Below are 13,239 nucleotides of genomic sequence, written 5' to 3'. Positions count from 1 at the left end.
GCATCCAAATGATTCCGACTGATGTGCCATTTGAATTTAAACGACTACAGTTTCCAGTGCGGCTTGCTTTTGCTATGACCATAAACAAGTCCCAGGGGCAATCATTAAGTGTTTGTGGTATTAATTTGGAAAACCCATGTTTCTCACATGGTCAATTGTATGTTGCCTGTTCCCGTATTGGAAAACCATCAGATTTGTTTGTCTATGCGCCAGGTAATCAAACAAAAAACATCGTTTATCACAAAGCACTACAATGAAAATAGAACTGATTTTTTTTGTTAACTAGCTGACCCGACAGACTTCGTCCTGTCAAAAAAATTTTTAATGTGGCAGTGTTTTGTTCCTACCTTTTTTATATTCTTTGCAAAAAATTATCCTGAACAGAACCGTCACCCTGGTAATAATTCGGTGTGAATTATTGGGATTATGCCTGAACGCCTCTAAGGCAGAATCCCCTCTAGCCGATGAGGCAACGGTGATTTGAGGAGGCCCGAGAGCCGGCAGGCTCGAGACACTTTTCTTGCTCTTAGTCGACGCGCCTTGCTTAGGGGTGCGTCGGCATCCGAGCCGACTTGCCGATCGGGGAAACCGGGGCTCCCGGGGCGTATCCAGCGCCGACGGGATGCCTCCCCCAAGCGGTCGAACATGGGTGACCGACTGAGGACGGCGTCGGGTCTCGGAATTGTCTGTAGACGACTTTGGTACCGAGCGGGGTGTTGTACTCGGTAGAGCAGCTGCCACGCTGCGATCTCTTGAGACTCAGCCCTAGCTTGGGGGATTCGTCTTGCTTTACTCGGCGAGACCCCCGCTTTCGAAAATTTTTCAAAGTCCCTCCGTCGTCTCAGGTCCGGCTTCGGACTTTGAAAAATGTCGTCCGAATTCCGTCGTCCCAGGTCCGGACTCTGGACTGAAATTTTTCGGCACTTCGAAAATCGTCAAAAAAATTTTCTTCCCTTCGAGCGCCTGCAGATTCGTAGGTCTATTCCGTAGTATGATCGTACTGGTGCCGTAGTCTGATCCCGCCGTGGGTTGATCTTTTTTCGAGATCCGAAATTCCGTCGTCCCAGGTCCCGACTCTGGACTTCGTCGTCCCAGGTCCCAGGTGTGAAAAAGAAAAGGGCTGTTTTTAGGGTTTTCCGGCAATTATTCGATTTTTTCTCGCCGTAAGAACCATCCTTGGACTTCAACGAACATTAAAAAAAAAGAATTGGCCAAATTGGTCCAGGCGTTGTTGAGTTATGCGCTTACCAACACATTTTGCGATTCATTTTTATATATAAGATAATTATGATTTACATGATTAAAATGACTTACTTTTAAATGCTTATAGTGTTTTATTTAATTATTTTTAATTCACACCGAATTATTACCAGGGTGACGGTTCTGTTCAGGATAATTTTTTGCAAAGAATATGAAAAAGGTAGGAACAAAACACTGCCACATTACAAATTTTTTTGACAGGACGAAGTCTGTCGGGTCAGCTAGTATATATATATATTTATAGCGTGAATGCAATTTGGAAGATGATATTATATATTTATTGGTTTGAATGAGTGTACTTAATTTAGTGTGATGTGAGCTGTTGTAAAGTATGGTTGAGGAGATGTGGTATTTAAGTGATAGGAGTTATTTTTTTGTGTCTGAGAGTTTATAATTAAGTCTGAACGAGAGTATTTAATTTAGTGTCATAAGTGCTTTTTAGTACGAACGAAACGCCATAATTAAGTGTGAATGAGTTTGCATGAGATGGTGACTATTTTTGTTTGAATTATGGTATGTGTAATTTAGTTTGAACGAGGGAGTTGTCGTTGCTATCAATAAATGTAAGTACTAAGGTCTGGAGTACACATTAAGTAATGGACATAATTATGGAGGTAAGCGAAAAAAAACTAAGGTTATCAGTCAAAATCTTGGAAATCGTCCTATGATGCCGGTGATCTGAAATTAGTCTACCATCATAAAAGTTGCACAAAATTAATAGTCTTTACTTGACTTATGGTTTATTTTACCTGGCTCAGGTGAGGCAACAATCCGGACCCCTCTACCCCTGCTACACGGATATTTTACTGAGCATTAGTCTCTTGAATCAGCTATTAGCAGACATCAGCTTCAGTATTTAGCACGCAGTTTTCAATTTCAGTTCACTTTGTAGATGTCATAGTCGAGGCATGAGGACGGCCAATTGAATTACTCAATCCTCCGTCCAACAATAGGGTAGTTTCCTTCATAAAAGAAAACGAAATAAAGGCATAGATTGCGATTCGTTTCCCATCACAAGTGCATTCATTATGTACTAATCATTTGGTTATAAAAATCCCAGTTTAGACTAATGGCAATGGTCAATTTTGAACTTCATTTGAAAAGGGCCAGAATGGCACCCATGCGATGCCACTCCACGTGACGTCACAGGGACCTGGTTTCTATACGAGAAGATGGGAGTTTTAAATCGTCTGAGATTACCAATGCATGCATTAGGCACAGAGCTCAGGGAAACGTCTCTTGATAATCACCTATTAAAATTGCCCATGGTCGGAAAATTTCCTTCGTTTGATAAGGTATTAATAATCCTTATTTAAGCCAAGCGCAACATGGTAGCTGGGTACTCTGCTACCTGCAAGCATTCTGCATCGTATCAGCGCTCAAAGCCTCGCCCCAAGGTCACCTCAAACGCCGACAGCGGGAACCAGAATGACGTCTCACTGGCTTTTGCCAGCATTCGTACTTTGCCGTCGCGTTTTCGCGCACTTGAAAATCTTCACTTTTCATTTAATCGCAAAAAAACAGAAATTTTAAATTAACGTTTAAAAATCTAAAATCGTAAAATGCGTGCTCCAGGAAAAATAATCTTTCAATTTGGGCAATGAAAAAATTATGGGAAACCACCCTATTGCATCAGTATCATTAGGCAACAACGATTGTTGTATATGCAATAGATTTTTTTATATTCAAAACATTATTGTTAATGGAGTAATTAGATAAATACGCGTAAAATATGGCTCTAGTTGAAAATGGTTAATAGCAGCCGTATACAATGGCACTAAAACAAATGGGTAATAAAAAAATACTGGGGATATGAACATTTGCTAAGCGATTTTAGTGCAGTTTTTTAGGGGAAAAACTCAGATCACAGAAATTTTTAAGTTTAATCAATTTCACTTAATTTCATAAATATTATTTATTCAACTTTTAATGAAAGTCACAAAGAGGAATAATTATTTACCGAATAAAAAAACAATATAATTTGTAAACATAACCGAATTCTTCTTTACTGTAAAGCTTCCGCGGCTCATGGGTGATTATAGGAAGACACACGCCGCCGTTGAATTCCGCATTATGTAACGGAAATAGGATGGTTTCCTATTATTTTTTTATTGCCCAAATCTGAAGATTATTACTCCTGGAGTACGTATTTCACGCTTTTACATTTTTAAATTACGATATCTATTTTTCGCGATTAAATGAAAAGTGAACAATTTCTAGCGCACAAAAACGCGATGGCTAAGTAGGAATGCAGGGAAATCTCTGTGTGACGTCGTTCTGGTTTTCGCTGCCGCAAGTGAGGTGACCTTGAGTGCGAGGATATGATCGCCGCTACGATGTACGCTGCTAGCAGGTAGCATAGTACCCTGATAGCAGGTAGCGCTTGGCTTAAATAATGATTATTATTCCCTTATCAAACGAAGGAAACTTTCCGACTATAGGCAGTTTTAATAGTTGATTACTATAGAGATGCTTCCCGTTAACCGTGGTTGGTATTCTGACCACCGTTTTCCGTCCATGGTTGGCGGTAGTTCATGCGTGTGTGAACGCAAGTTGGTTAAAAGCTGGTTAGAAAAAGAAGAAGGCGAAGCAGCAACGCAGTGGGATAGGAGGAAAGAAAACAGAAAGTAAAGAATTCGAAGAGGAGACGGCCGTTATTGTTGAATTATATTCGTCAGAAATAATTCTAAGGAAAGTGTTATTGATTCGTTCCGTAATTTGTTGTGTATTATGAGATTTTATACCTGATTTAAGTTATGCGATATACTATATAGTTCGTAATGAATTAGCTATTAGCTCGTATTGTATTGTTACGGACAGATTGAATAGTCTATATAAATATTTTGCTAAAATTAAGTAAAATGTGCGAAACTACCATAGTAAAAATCCGAAGGTCACAATGATTTAAATGTTTTGGTAAGAGTTCTTTGTCCCAGTTTGAAAAAGATCACTTATGTTCTTCCGTGAACAAAAGTTCTTCCCATATCAATATAAAATATCAGGCTAACGGCTAGTCAGATATAACTATAGAAAATAAATTTAGAAACGTCGGGTGATACTACATATCGAAAAAATACCTTATACATTCAGGAATTTAGGTAGTCATCAACAGAATAGAAAATATTACCTAAAAGGTACTGCTTCAATTTGGCTCTAAACTTGCTTGGTACTTTCTCATATTTTAAAGCAGTTGGTAGAGTATCGTAAATCCTGCAACTCATAGTGACAGGGCCAGTATTAAATAATATTGAGAGATTGTGATGCATCACCGTATCAAATTATCTCGGCTTCTCGTACCGTAATCATGAATGTCGAGATTTTTAATAAGTGTCACCTTAGATTTGTTATCTCTTCTTGACATTGCGGCACAAAAGATATATATGCGATATATACGTTTCCTATTATTTTTTTATTGCCTAAATCGAAAGATTATTACTCTTGGAGTACGTATTTCACGCTTTAAATATTTTTATGAGACGATATCTATTTTTCGCGATTAAATGAAAAGTGAAAATTTTCAAGCGCGCGAAAACGCGACGGCAAAGTATGAATGCTGAGAAAAGCCCGTGAGAGGTCATTCTGGTTCCCGCTGCTGCAAGTGAGGTGACCTTGGGGCGAGGCTTTGAGCGCTGATACGATGCAGGATGCTAGCAGGTAGCAGAGTACCCAGATACCATGTAGCGCTTGGCTTAAATAAGGATTATTAATACCTTATCAAACGAAGAAAGCTTTCCGACCTTAGCCAGTTTTAATAGTTGATTATTAAGACATGTTTCCCTGAGCTCTGTGCCTCATGCATGCATTGGTAACCTCAGACGATGTATAACTCGTATCTACTCCTATAGAAACTAGGTCCCTGTGACGTCGCGTGGAGTGGAATCGTATGGGCGCCAATCTGGCCTTTTTCAAATGAGGATAAAATTTGACCCTTGCCATTCGTCTATACCGGTATTTCAAAATCCAAATAATTTGTGTATTATGAATACACTAATGGTGGGTAACGAATCGCAATCAATGCCTATCGTTTTCTTTGATGAAGGAGACTACCCTCTTGCTAATGTTTCATTTGTCCGCGCGCCCTCTCCTTTCGGTTAATGAGCCTTAACTCCAATTAGCATCAAATTTGGTGGGGTGTCATGACTGGGGCCCGGGGAGTAAGTAATACCCTGCGGGCGAGAGGGACGTTTTTGCAATGAAGAGTGCTAAGCTTTACAATAAATAAAACTCAAACTTCTCACACATATGGGACTTGCAGCCATGCGTTTTTTTGGATATTCAGTGGGTTCAAAAAGTATACGGACATCTCTTGTTTCCAGTTTAAAATTTCATCTTCTTTATGTTGCACTGGATTAACTGTGTGGGGGATGAGGGGGATAGATCCCCCCCCCCCAAAGCCTCAGATAAACAAAAAAAAGTATTTTAAGATATTGTCTAGTTTTGACTTATAATAATTACATCTACTTTAAGGTAAATTTTCGGATCACGTGACACTCCATTCTTTCCCTCGTCCGCTCTTTCCCAAAGTCTCCAGTTCCGCTGCAAAAACCGATTTCCCCGCATGTGTTTCTGGGCTGTCGATATCCCAATTAATTCATTAAGAGAAAAAAATATCAGATTACGATGTCTGAGCATACTTACAATCTCATTCGTCTGATTTTCCAATTAAACGTTGGCATAAGTGCCTTGAAGTAGTTCTCTCAGGACTGGAAGTAAGGGATTGAAGCGTTATTGGAGGGGGAAATTTGCGCGCGCACAGCACAAATATTCTTTCTTTTTTCCTCTCAAAGATCGCGAAATCCTTAGTAGTTCACATTGAATGTTGGTTTGGTAAGTGAGAGGGTTTTATGCTCTTTGAAGTGTTAATATGAAACGCGTTAACGAAAGCGGTGCGCAGAAAAGAAACGAGAATAAGAAGAAAAAACTCTTTCATGTTAATAATACATCGAAAAAATTTAGTGCTTGACTGAACAAGATGCAGTGGCGGATACATTTGGGGGGGGGGGGGGGGTGCGTGCGCCCCTCCTTGCGGGGCCACCTGCATTGCCTAACATTGCACAACCACAATTGTTACATTTTTAGATCATAAGATAGCATTATCTTGTATACGCGTAAAATAAGCTTAAATGAAACTTTCTCAAACTTTGCATGCCACTTATTTTTCATTCCGATAAAAGTAAAGGTAGCTCAAGAAATATTTTGCGCCCCCATCCCCCCTCCCTCGAGTTTTTTTTTGTGCCCGCTTACTGACAAGAAGTGGTTCCAGAATCGATTTACTACACAACGAGAGTTAGATACGGATTAAGGTGCGTTGGAATATTCGTATTTTCATTTTAACAGTTCAAATAATACCGTCTTGTGACGCGCTTCGAACCAACTTTCCGTGCGGTTCTTTCTTCTCTCTATAATTTCGTTTATTATTTATTTAGTTCTGTACATATATTTTTCAATTTTTTGTGTTCTTAGTTTCTATTTTCAATCAGGGTTGATAAAAATCATGATTTTTTTCAAAAAGATAATTTTTGTTGATTTTTTTTATTTAAATCAGATTTTATTGATTAAAATGAGATTTTTATGATTCTCCATTCATCAGAAATTCATTCATTTGCAAAACTAACTATTTGGGCAGCATATTGGAGAATGATCGTTTGCAGAAACAATAAGAGGCAACATACTCTAAACTCGATGCAACATTTAGTCAATCAGGGGAGAGAACTGTGGAAATGCCAATGGTATCAAATTAAAAATTACACCAGCATAATATAAAATTGCCATTGGAAGTATCAAATGTACTATATTCTGCAGTTCTAAAGCATAATAAGTTTAGAAAAATTCTGTAACTGCAACTTTGTATGGTGCCTACGCGTAGAAGTTAAATCAGAAAACAATTTTATTTTCAACGGATACACTAGTATTCTAACCAAAAAAGCCATTTTTTTATATTTTCATGTTACATGCATTCCTACGGTATCATTTCTATTTAAGAGTCACCATTGTGCTGATAACTGTCGATTCATTGTATTAATTAAGAAATAAAAATCACAATTATACACTTACAGCTTCCTTTTCTTGACTCTTTAAAAATCAAACATATAGATCACATTATGATTTAAATCACCTGATTTTTTAAAATAAAAATCAAGTGATTTAAATTGTGATTTAAATCAAAGTGATTTAAATCAATCATCCCTGTTTTCAATATATTCCGCCAAACAAGGGCGTACCCAGGATCAAAACAAGAGGGGAGGGGTAAGCCGCGGTTGTTCAAGTAGTTGCACAGAAATACTTAGGGAACCAAAATTTAAAGAATATTATAAAAGCGCCTTATTAGTTTATAAAAAAATTATTTGCTCGAAAATAAAATATTTTAATTTCAATTACATGTTTTACACTAAAATCACTATTCTTTTATTTAAAGAAAAATTGTTCAAAACTTTCGTTTTGTACTGAATTTAATTCTGTGCCCTTCTGCCCCCCGCTGAGCACGCCCGTGCCGCCAAACTCAAACAAAGAAAAGAAACGATTTTCTATTGCAAAACCTGCCGTGATACGCCTGAGGTGGATCTAAGTTTGGACCAAACGGGGGAACCGGGAGGTCTGGAGAATTCCCCCCTGCCGAAGGGAGATTCGGCGATAAAAGATATTTGTGATTTTCAAGACTCAAAAACGGCGGTTTTTGCTAATTCTTTGACAAAGAAATACACTACTGTGCACAATGCACATGTAGTAGGCCGTTTAGTTGGTAAAAATTTTACGTAGGTCATCTTCATCTACATACTACCCCGAAAACTGCCTCAATAGGCGTGTAGCGGGGGATTCAGGACACCCGCCGTATTCATATATAAAGGAAATGTTGTAACGAAATTACGTCTCGCATTTATTAAAGTCCTTTGTCGTGCGGGGGAGATAACGAATTCCTGCGCCTATCCGTTCGCCTAAATATCTCTCCTATTTTATCGTTTTTGTCGTACCTGGAAATTTATTGGGTTTCTAGTATGATCTATCTCCGTGTCGTAATGCCCACTCGTAATGCGCAATGGCTATGAAGAAGTGCTGTTAATGAGAAGGGCTGTTCAATCGTCATTCTCATGCTCAATTTGATTGTATTGGCATTGCGTTGCAAATGCCTAGTACGTCTTCCTTTATTAAGAATAAGGTTTTAAGATTTTTCAATTATGGCACATATGATATCGATATCCTAGACCTAAGTTTATTAATTGGTGTGAGAAAGGTGTCAATGAACTAAAGTTACCATTTAGATGTAAACATTGCCTTTTCACTTCATATATGCCTTTTAGTTATGCTAGTTGTTTTTATTAAAGGCTATTACATTTTTATTACGCATTAATTCCTTTACTCGATTGTTTCCAGTAGGTAGGGAAAATTACTTAACAACTTTTTTTAAAAGGACTCGTGACTAACAATTTTGCTAATCTCGTTCGAATTTTTCGGGAACACGTAGTGGTCCGTAATGATATTCTTAAGTGTAATGACCAAAGGCAATTTGGTCACTAGAAAAGCATTGTCCGAATATTTTTGTGTCTGGCATTTCCTTCGTACCTACACTGCCCATAAGTATGAATGAAAGGATATTTGTGGCTACCTCATTCCATTCAAATTGGTCCAAGTGGATCGTTGATTCAATGGCCTAGCAGGGTCGTATATAATATAAGTATTACCTCTGTATTCCCAAGATCGTTCAGGAACTCTTTGCCCCTATCTAGAATCTGAAACAGTATTTTTATCGTTGTAAACGACCCTCTATTTCATAGAAATCATGGTGAAAAATAATGAAAAACTCGTTCAATACTGCGGAAAGATTAATTAACATTCATGAATCGAACTAACGGAATATCAGTGCATTTCATTGAGGAGGTTGGTGGTGTGAAAGACGTCATATTATTCGAAGTCATAATTCTAAGTGTCAGTTGTGGCAAAAAAAAACATTTTTATGAATCACAATATCACCTACCATAACGACAAATACCACTCCAGCCTCACCGAAGAGTAATTCGTTGTGCTTGTCAACATTGGTATAGCTGTCATTTTAACAACACTACATGGATCCACTCACGATACTGTTTCATTCACGAGAAAAGAATATATACCTACGGTACGTTTTAAAAAATTGCTATTGGATTGGCATCAGTCCTCCGTGGGAGTTATAGTAAATGTATAGTCGACGACGCGAACAAATCGTTTTAGAAAATTGTTTATTGATAGGTTACTATGCTAAAACTAAGGTATTTTTCACTTGAATAAGCACTTTTGCTACGTTTAACGAGAAACTTCCATTTCATTTGACCATATATTATAAGTTCGCTTTTGTTTACTATTTAAACACTTGAAAAAAATTATTATTAGTAATATTTCACCCAGTGAGATGTATTTCAAACATCAGATGTTTTATTTCCGAAGAAGTAACGTCAAAATGAAATACCTTCCAATTTTCTATCATGGCCATTTGTTTTCCGCCGGTTTTCGTCTGCTATTACCCATGATTCCTGAAGTTGCACCTTTTCTACATCTACATCTATATAATACCCCGCAAGCCGCCTAAAAGGCGTGTGGCAGGGGGTGTTAGGACACCAGCCGTTTACAGCTATTAAAAAAAAAAAAAAAGAAGAAGAAGTGCTCTAACGAGGTTGGGACAACCGTTTATTAATTATTTTGCTCCACCTCCGAAGCTGGTGCAGATAAAAGTTGCACCTTTTGAACCTGCAACCGCGACGCGAACGCAAAAGTGGCAGAAAGGTGCGGGAAAGTGCGGAAGTGGCAGCGACGCGAACAGAGCTATAATTTTTTGTGGGTTTAAAGAAAATTTGTTGAATAATTTCATTTGAATGAAATACTGATTTGGCTTAGAGACTTTTGCGATTTTTGCCTCCCCCCTGCCCCTCGCTGGGTACGCCCATGACATGTATATTATCTCACCATGACGAAAAGAACTTTCCCTTTCGTGACTCCTCAACTCATAACTCTCATGACAAGATGCTGGGAGAAGCAAAGAACAACTATCTGAGACTTCCCCTCTAGTTGAACACGTCATGGTTTATAGCATTTCGCTAGAGCAACTAGAGGAAGTCGGACGCTGTTGAGTCTCACAATCAGTATTCGCCTCTCCTCTTTGATCGTCTGTTCCCGGGTCCCATTAGACTCTGATGTCTGAGAGTAACTTCCAAGGTTAGCTCCCCCTTCCGCTGTTGCACGCAGGTTGGGGACTGGAGGTGAGGTCGACGGGGATGGAGATAAGATAAGTTGCCTCGTCTTGCCAGAGTGCGACGGAGGGTGCCTTCACAGCTATGCGTTGCGTCGACGCCAAGAGACCTCCCGCCCCACCATCAAATTTTGCCATTCACAGCTCTCTGTGGGCGTAGTCCAGTACACGCTCCCAATGCTCCCAAGTGCCTCCGCTACAGACGCTACAGATTCGTGGTCCACTTTCGCTCCTATCGCTCTCAGTGCTACCCTACTGGATCACGGCTGGAGCGATTGTAGCATTTGTTAGTCGTTTGTTTTACTAGTATCGTCTGCTCGGATATTAGATCGTCTGAATTAGGGATTGTTATAGCCCCTTGTACTTTACTTAGCTTGTTAGAGAGGTCAGTAATATAAATGACAAAAAGAATATGACCATGGGGTACACCACAAGAAATCTATTTAATATTAGATCTTCATTGGATACCATGATCGGGCACCACAGCAGACCGATGCTTGTCCTGAAGATTTTACCCACTGGTTTGCAAATCCTCTAACAACAAGGTGATAAACTTAAACTATAAAGAGCAGATCATATGATACATATTAAAGAAGATAAGACTGATTAAATACCTTATTAGAGAAATTTCAATTAAACGAAAAATAAGCCTAATTAACTTAACTCACCTAAAAGCCTGCGTTTAAACGATACAGGTACAAGTTAATGCCTATTTGCGTGAATTATTTTTGTGGACCGAAACGGAACATGTACGAATGTTTGAACCTAGCTAAAATAGGTTAAATTTGTCGATCATGCATTTGCACAAGTTGAGTGGTTACACGTGAAACCACTTAACGTGCAACAACGCATCCGTACGGTACATTTCGTGTTCTTTCTCGCGTTCATACATTTAGACTTGTACGGATTTATGTAGGTGTAAAAAGGCCTTAAGTGGAGTGTCCTTTATACGATTTATCAATTGCACTCATGACATTGTATAACAGTCTCAAAAGCAGTCCTACACTTGAACCAATCTCGTCAACAACGAGCCTTAAGCATAAATGCAATGCGTGTCAACCTGACCTTAAGAAAATTACATAAGTAAAATACAACCGAACATCAATAATTGATTAAACTTCAGTTGAAGATTAGAGGAAGATATCATCATTTAACAGAGAATACAATCTTCATGGGGAAAGCTTGAAGAAAACCTAGGTTGGCCGCCAAAAAGCAACAAACGGAATGCTTTAACTAGAAGTTCACGTACCCTAACCTAAGAAGTCATATTCTATCTCAATTTCACGCAATATCAAGTTCAAATAACTAATAATTGATCTAAATAACAAATAAATCAATATAACTTACAAAATTAACATAATTCTTATATGTAACGGACGGAATTAATGCTTCGACCGGAAAGTTCACTCACTACATGTCTTATTAATTTCGAATAGCCATTTTCTATCTCCCCTTCTCGCTAGCTCAAGCTTAAACCACTAATAATTAAATAATATTATATATAATTAATTATCACAACAACAAATTTTATAAGATATCTTGGTCTTGCCGCTCAATTTCTTCCCCGATCTGGCCCGTGGCGACTCTGAATTGTGAAACCATTGAGTTACAGCCATTTGCCTCACCGTAATATCCCCCGAATAGTTCTTTAACCATTTGTTTTTAGCATTTACTATCCAGGCTCTCTTAGCGACTTCTTCCATCAACTCCAAATGGTCATATTATTGCCGGTCAGGTCCACAATTGTTATGAACACCATTTTCTTTTGCCTTCCTTCCCGTTCAAATTCGCGCTGAAAACCGGTTCGCTCCAGCCGCCCTACCTATTTCTTGGGAGCGTTTGTAGCGAGAGAGAAGCGAATATAGTGACGTCATGCGTGACGTACGAGAACGCTACGGGAGCTTTTGTAGCTTCTACTGGACCACGCAAAGACTCGCTTCCAGCGCTTCGGAGCACTGGGAGCTTGTACTGGACTACGCCCTGTGTTGCGAAGACAAATGAAAGGCAAAAAGCGTCGGATGCTAAAGATCGGCCTGGAAGCATCTCAGAGTAAGGATAGGGGAGAGGGATTTTTTGGTTTCTGCGCATGCGGACAACATCGAAAGGGCCGTGGTGGGGGGAGGTCACGTGTTATCGGTACGTTTTGCTGGAATCTCCTATTCAAATGCATGGGATTTCTGTGCGAGGTATGCTATTTTGCAGTAAATTCGGCATAAATATTTTTATGAAGAAGATTCTAGTGCCCTCACGTTAAAGAAGAGATATTGTTTTTATCACGGAAGAATCTTTGGGCCGATACATCGCCTATTTTTTGCATAAATTAGCTTCAAATATACCGGCAAGATGGTTATGTATTGCTGCGCTTGGAATTGTACGGAATCGTACGTGAAAGGTGAAAAAATTACTTTCCACTCGTAAGTATTTCTTTTTTATCTGTGCCATGTGTTTTATTTCTATTCGCTTAAACTACCCTGCTACAAATATGTTGAAGTATAATGTTTAGCTACGTTGGTGAAAAGACCACGTGATTAATAATGTACAGGTGTGCTTCTGTCCATATCCTTGGTTGCTGATTTTTAAATCGATTCCACCACTGTTAAAAATCACATACTTTTTAAATAGTAAATATCATTAATGGCTCGTGTTAAAAATGCGTACTCGCTGAACGATGAAATGCGGTAAGTTCTTTCTGTCTAAGAAAATCTTCACGCAGTCGGGAAATCAAATGTGTGATTTTTTGCGTACTTGTCCATACATATTTGCTG

The sequence above is a fragment of the Ischnura elegans genome, chromosome 13 (genome assembly GCF_921293095.1).
Source record: "Ischnura elegans chromosome 13, ioIscEleg1.1, whole genome shotgun sequence".
Classification (NCBI taxonomy): Eukaryota; Metazoa; Arthropoda; class Insecta; order Odonata; family Coenagrionidae; genus Ischnura; species Ischnura elegans.
The sequence above is the reverse complement of the archived record's forward strand: the minus strand, read 5'-3'. Positions refer to the sequence as shown.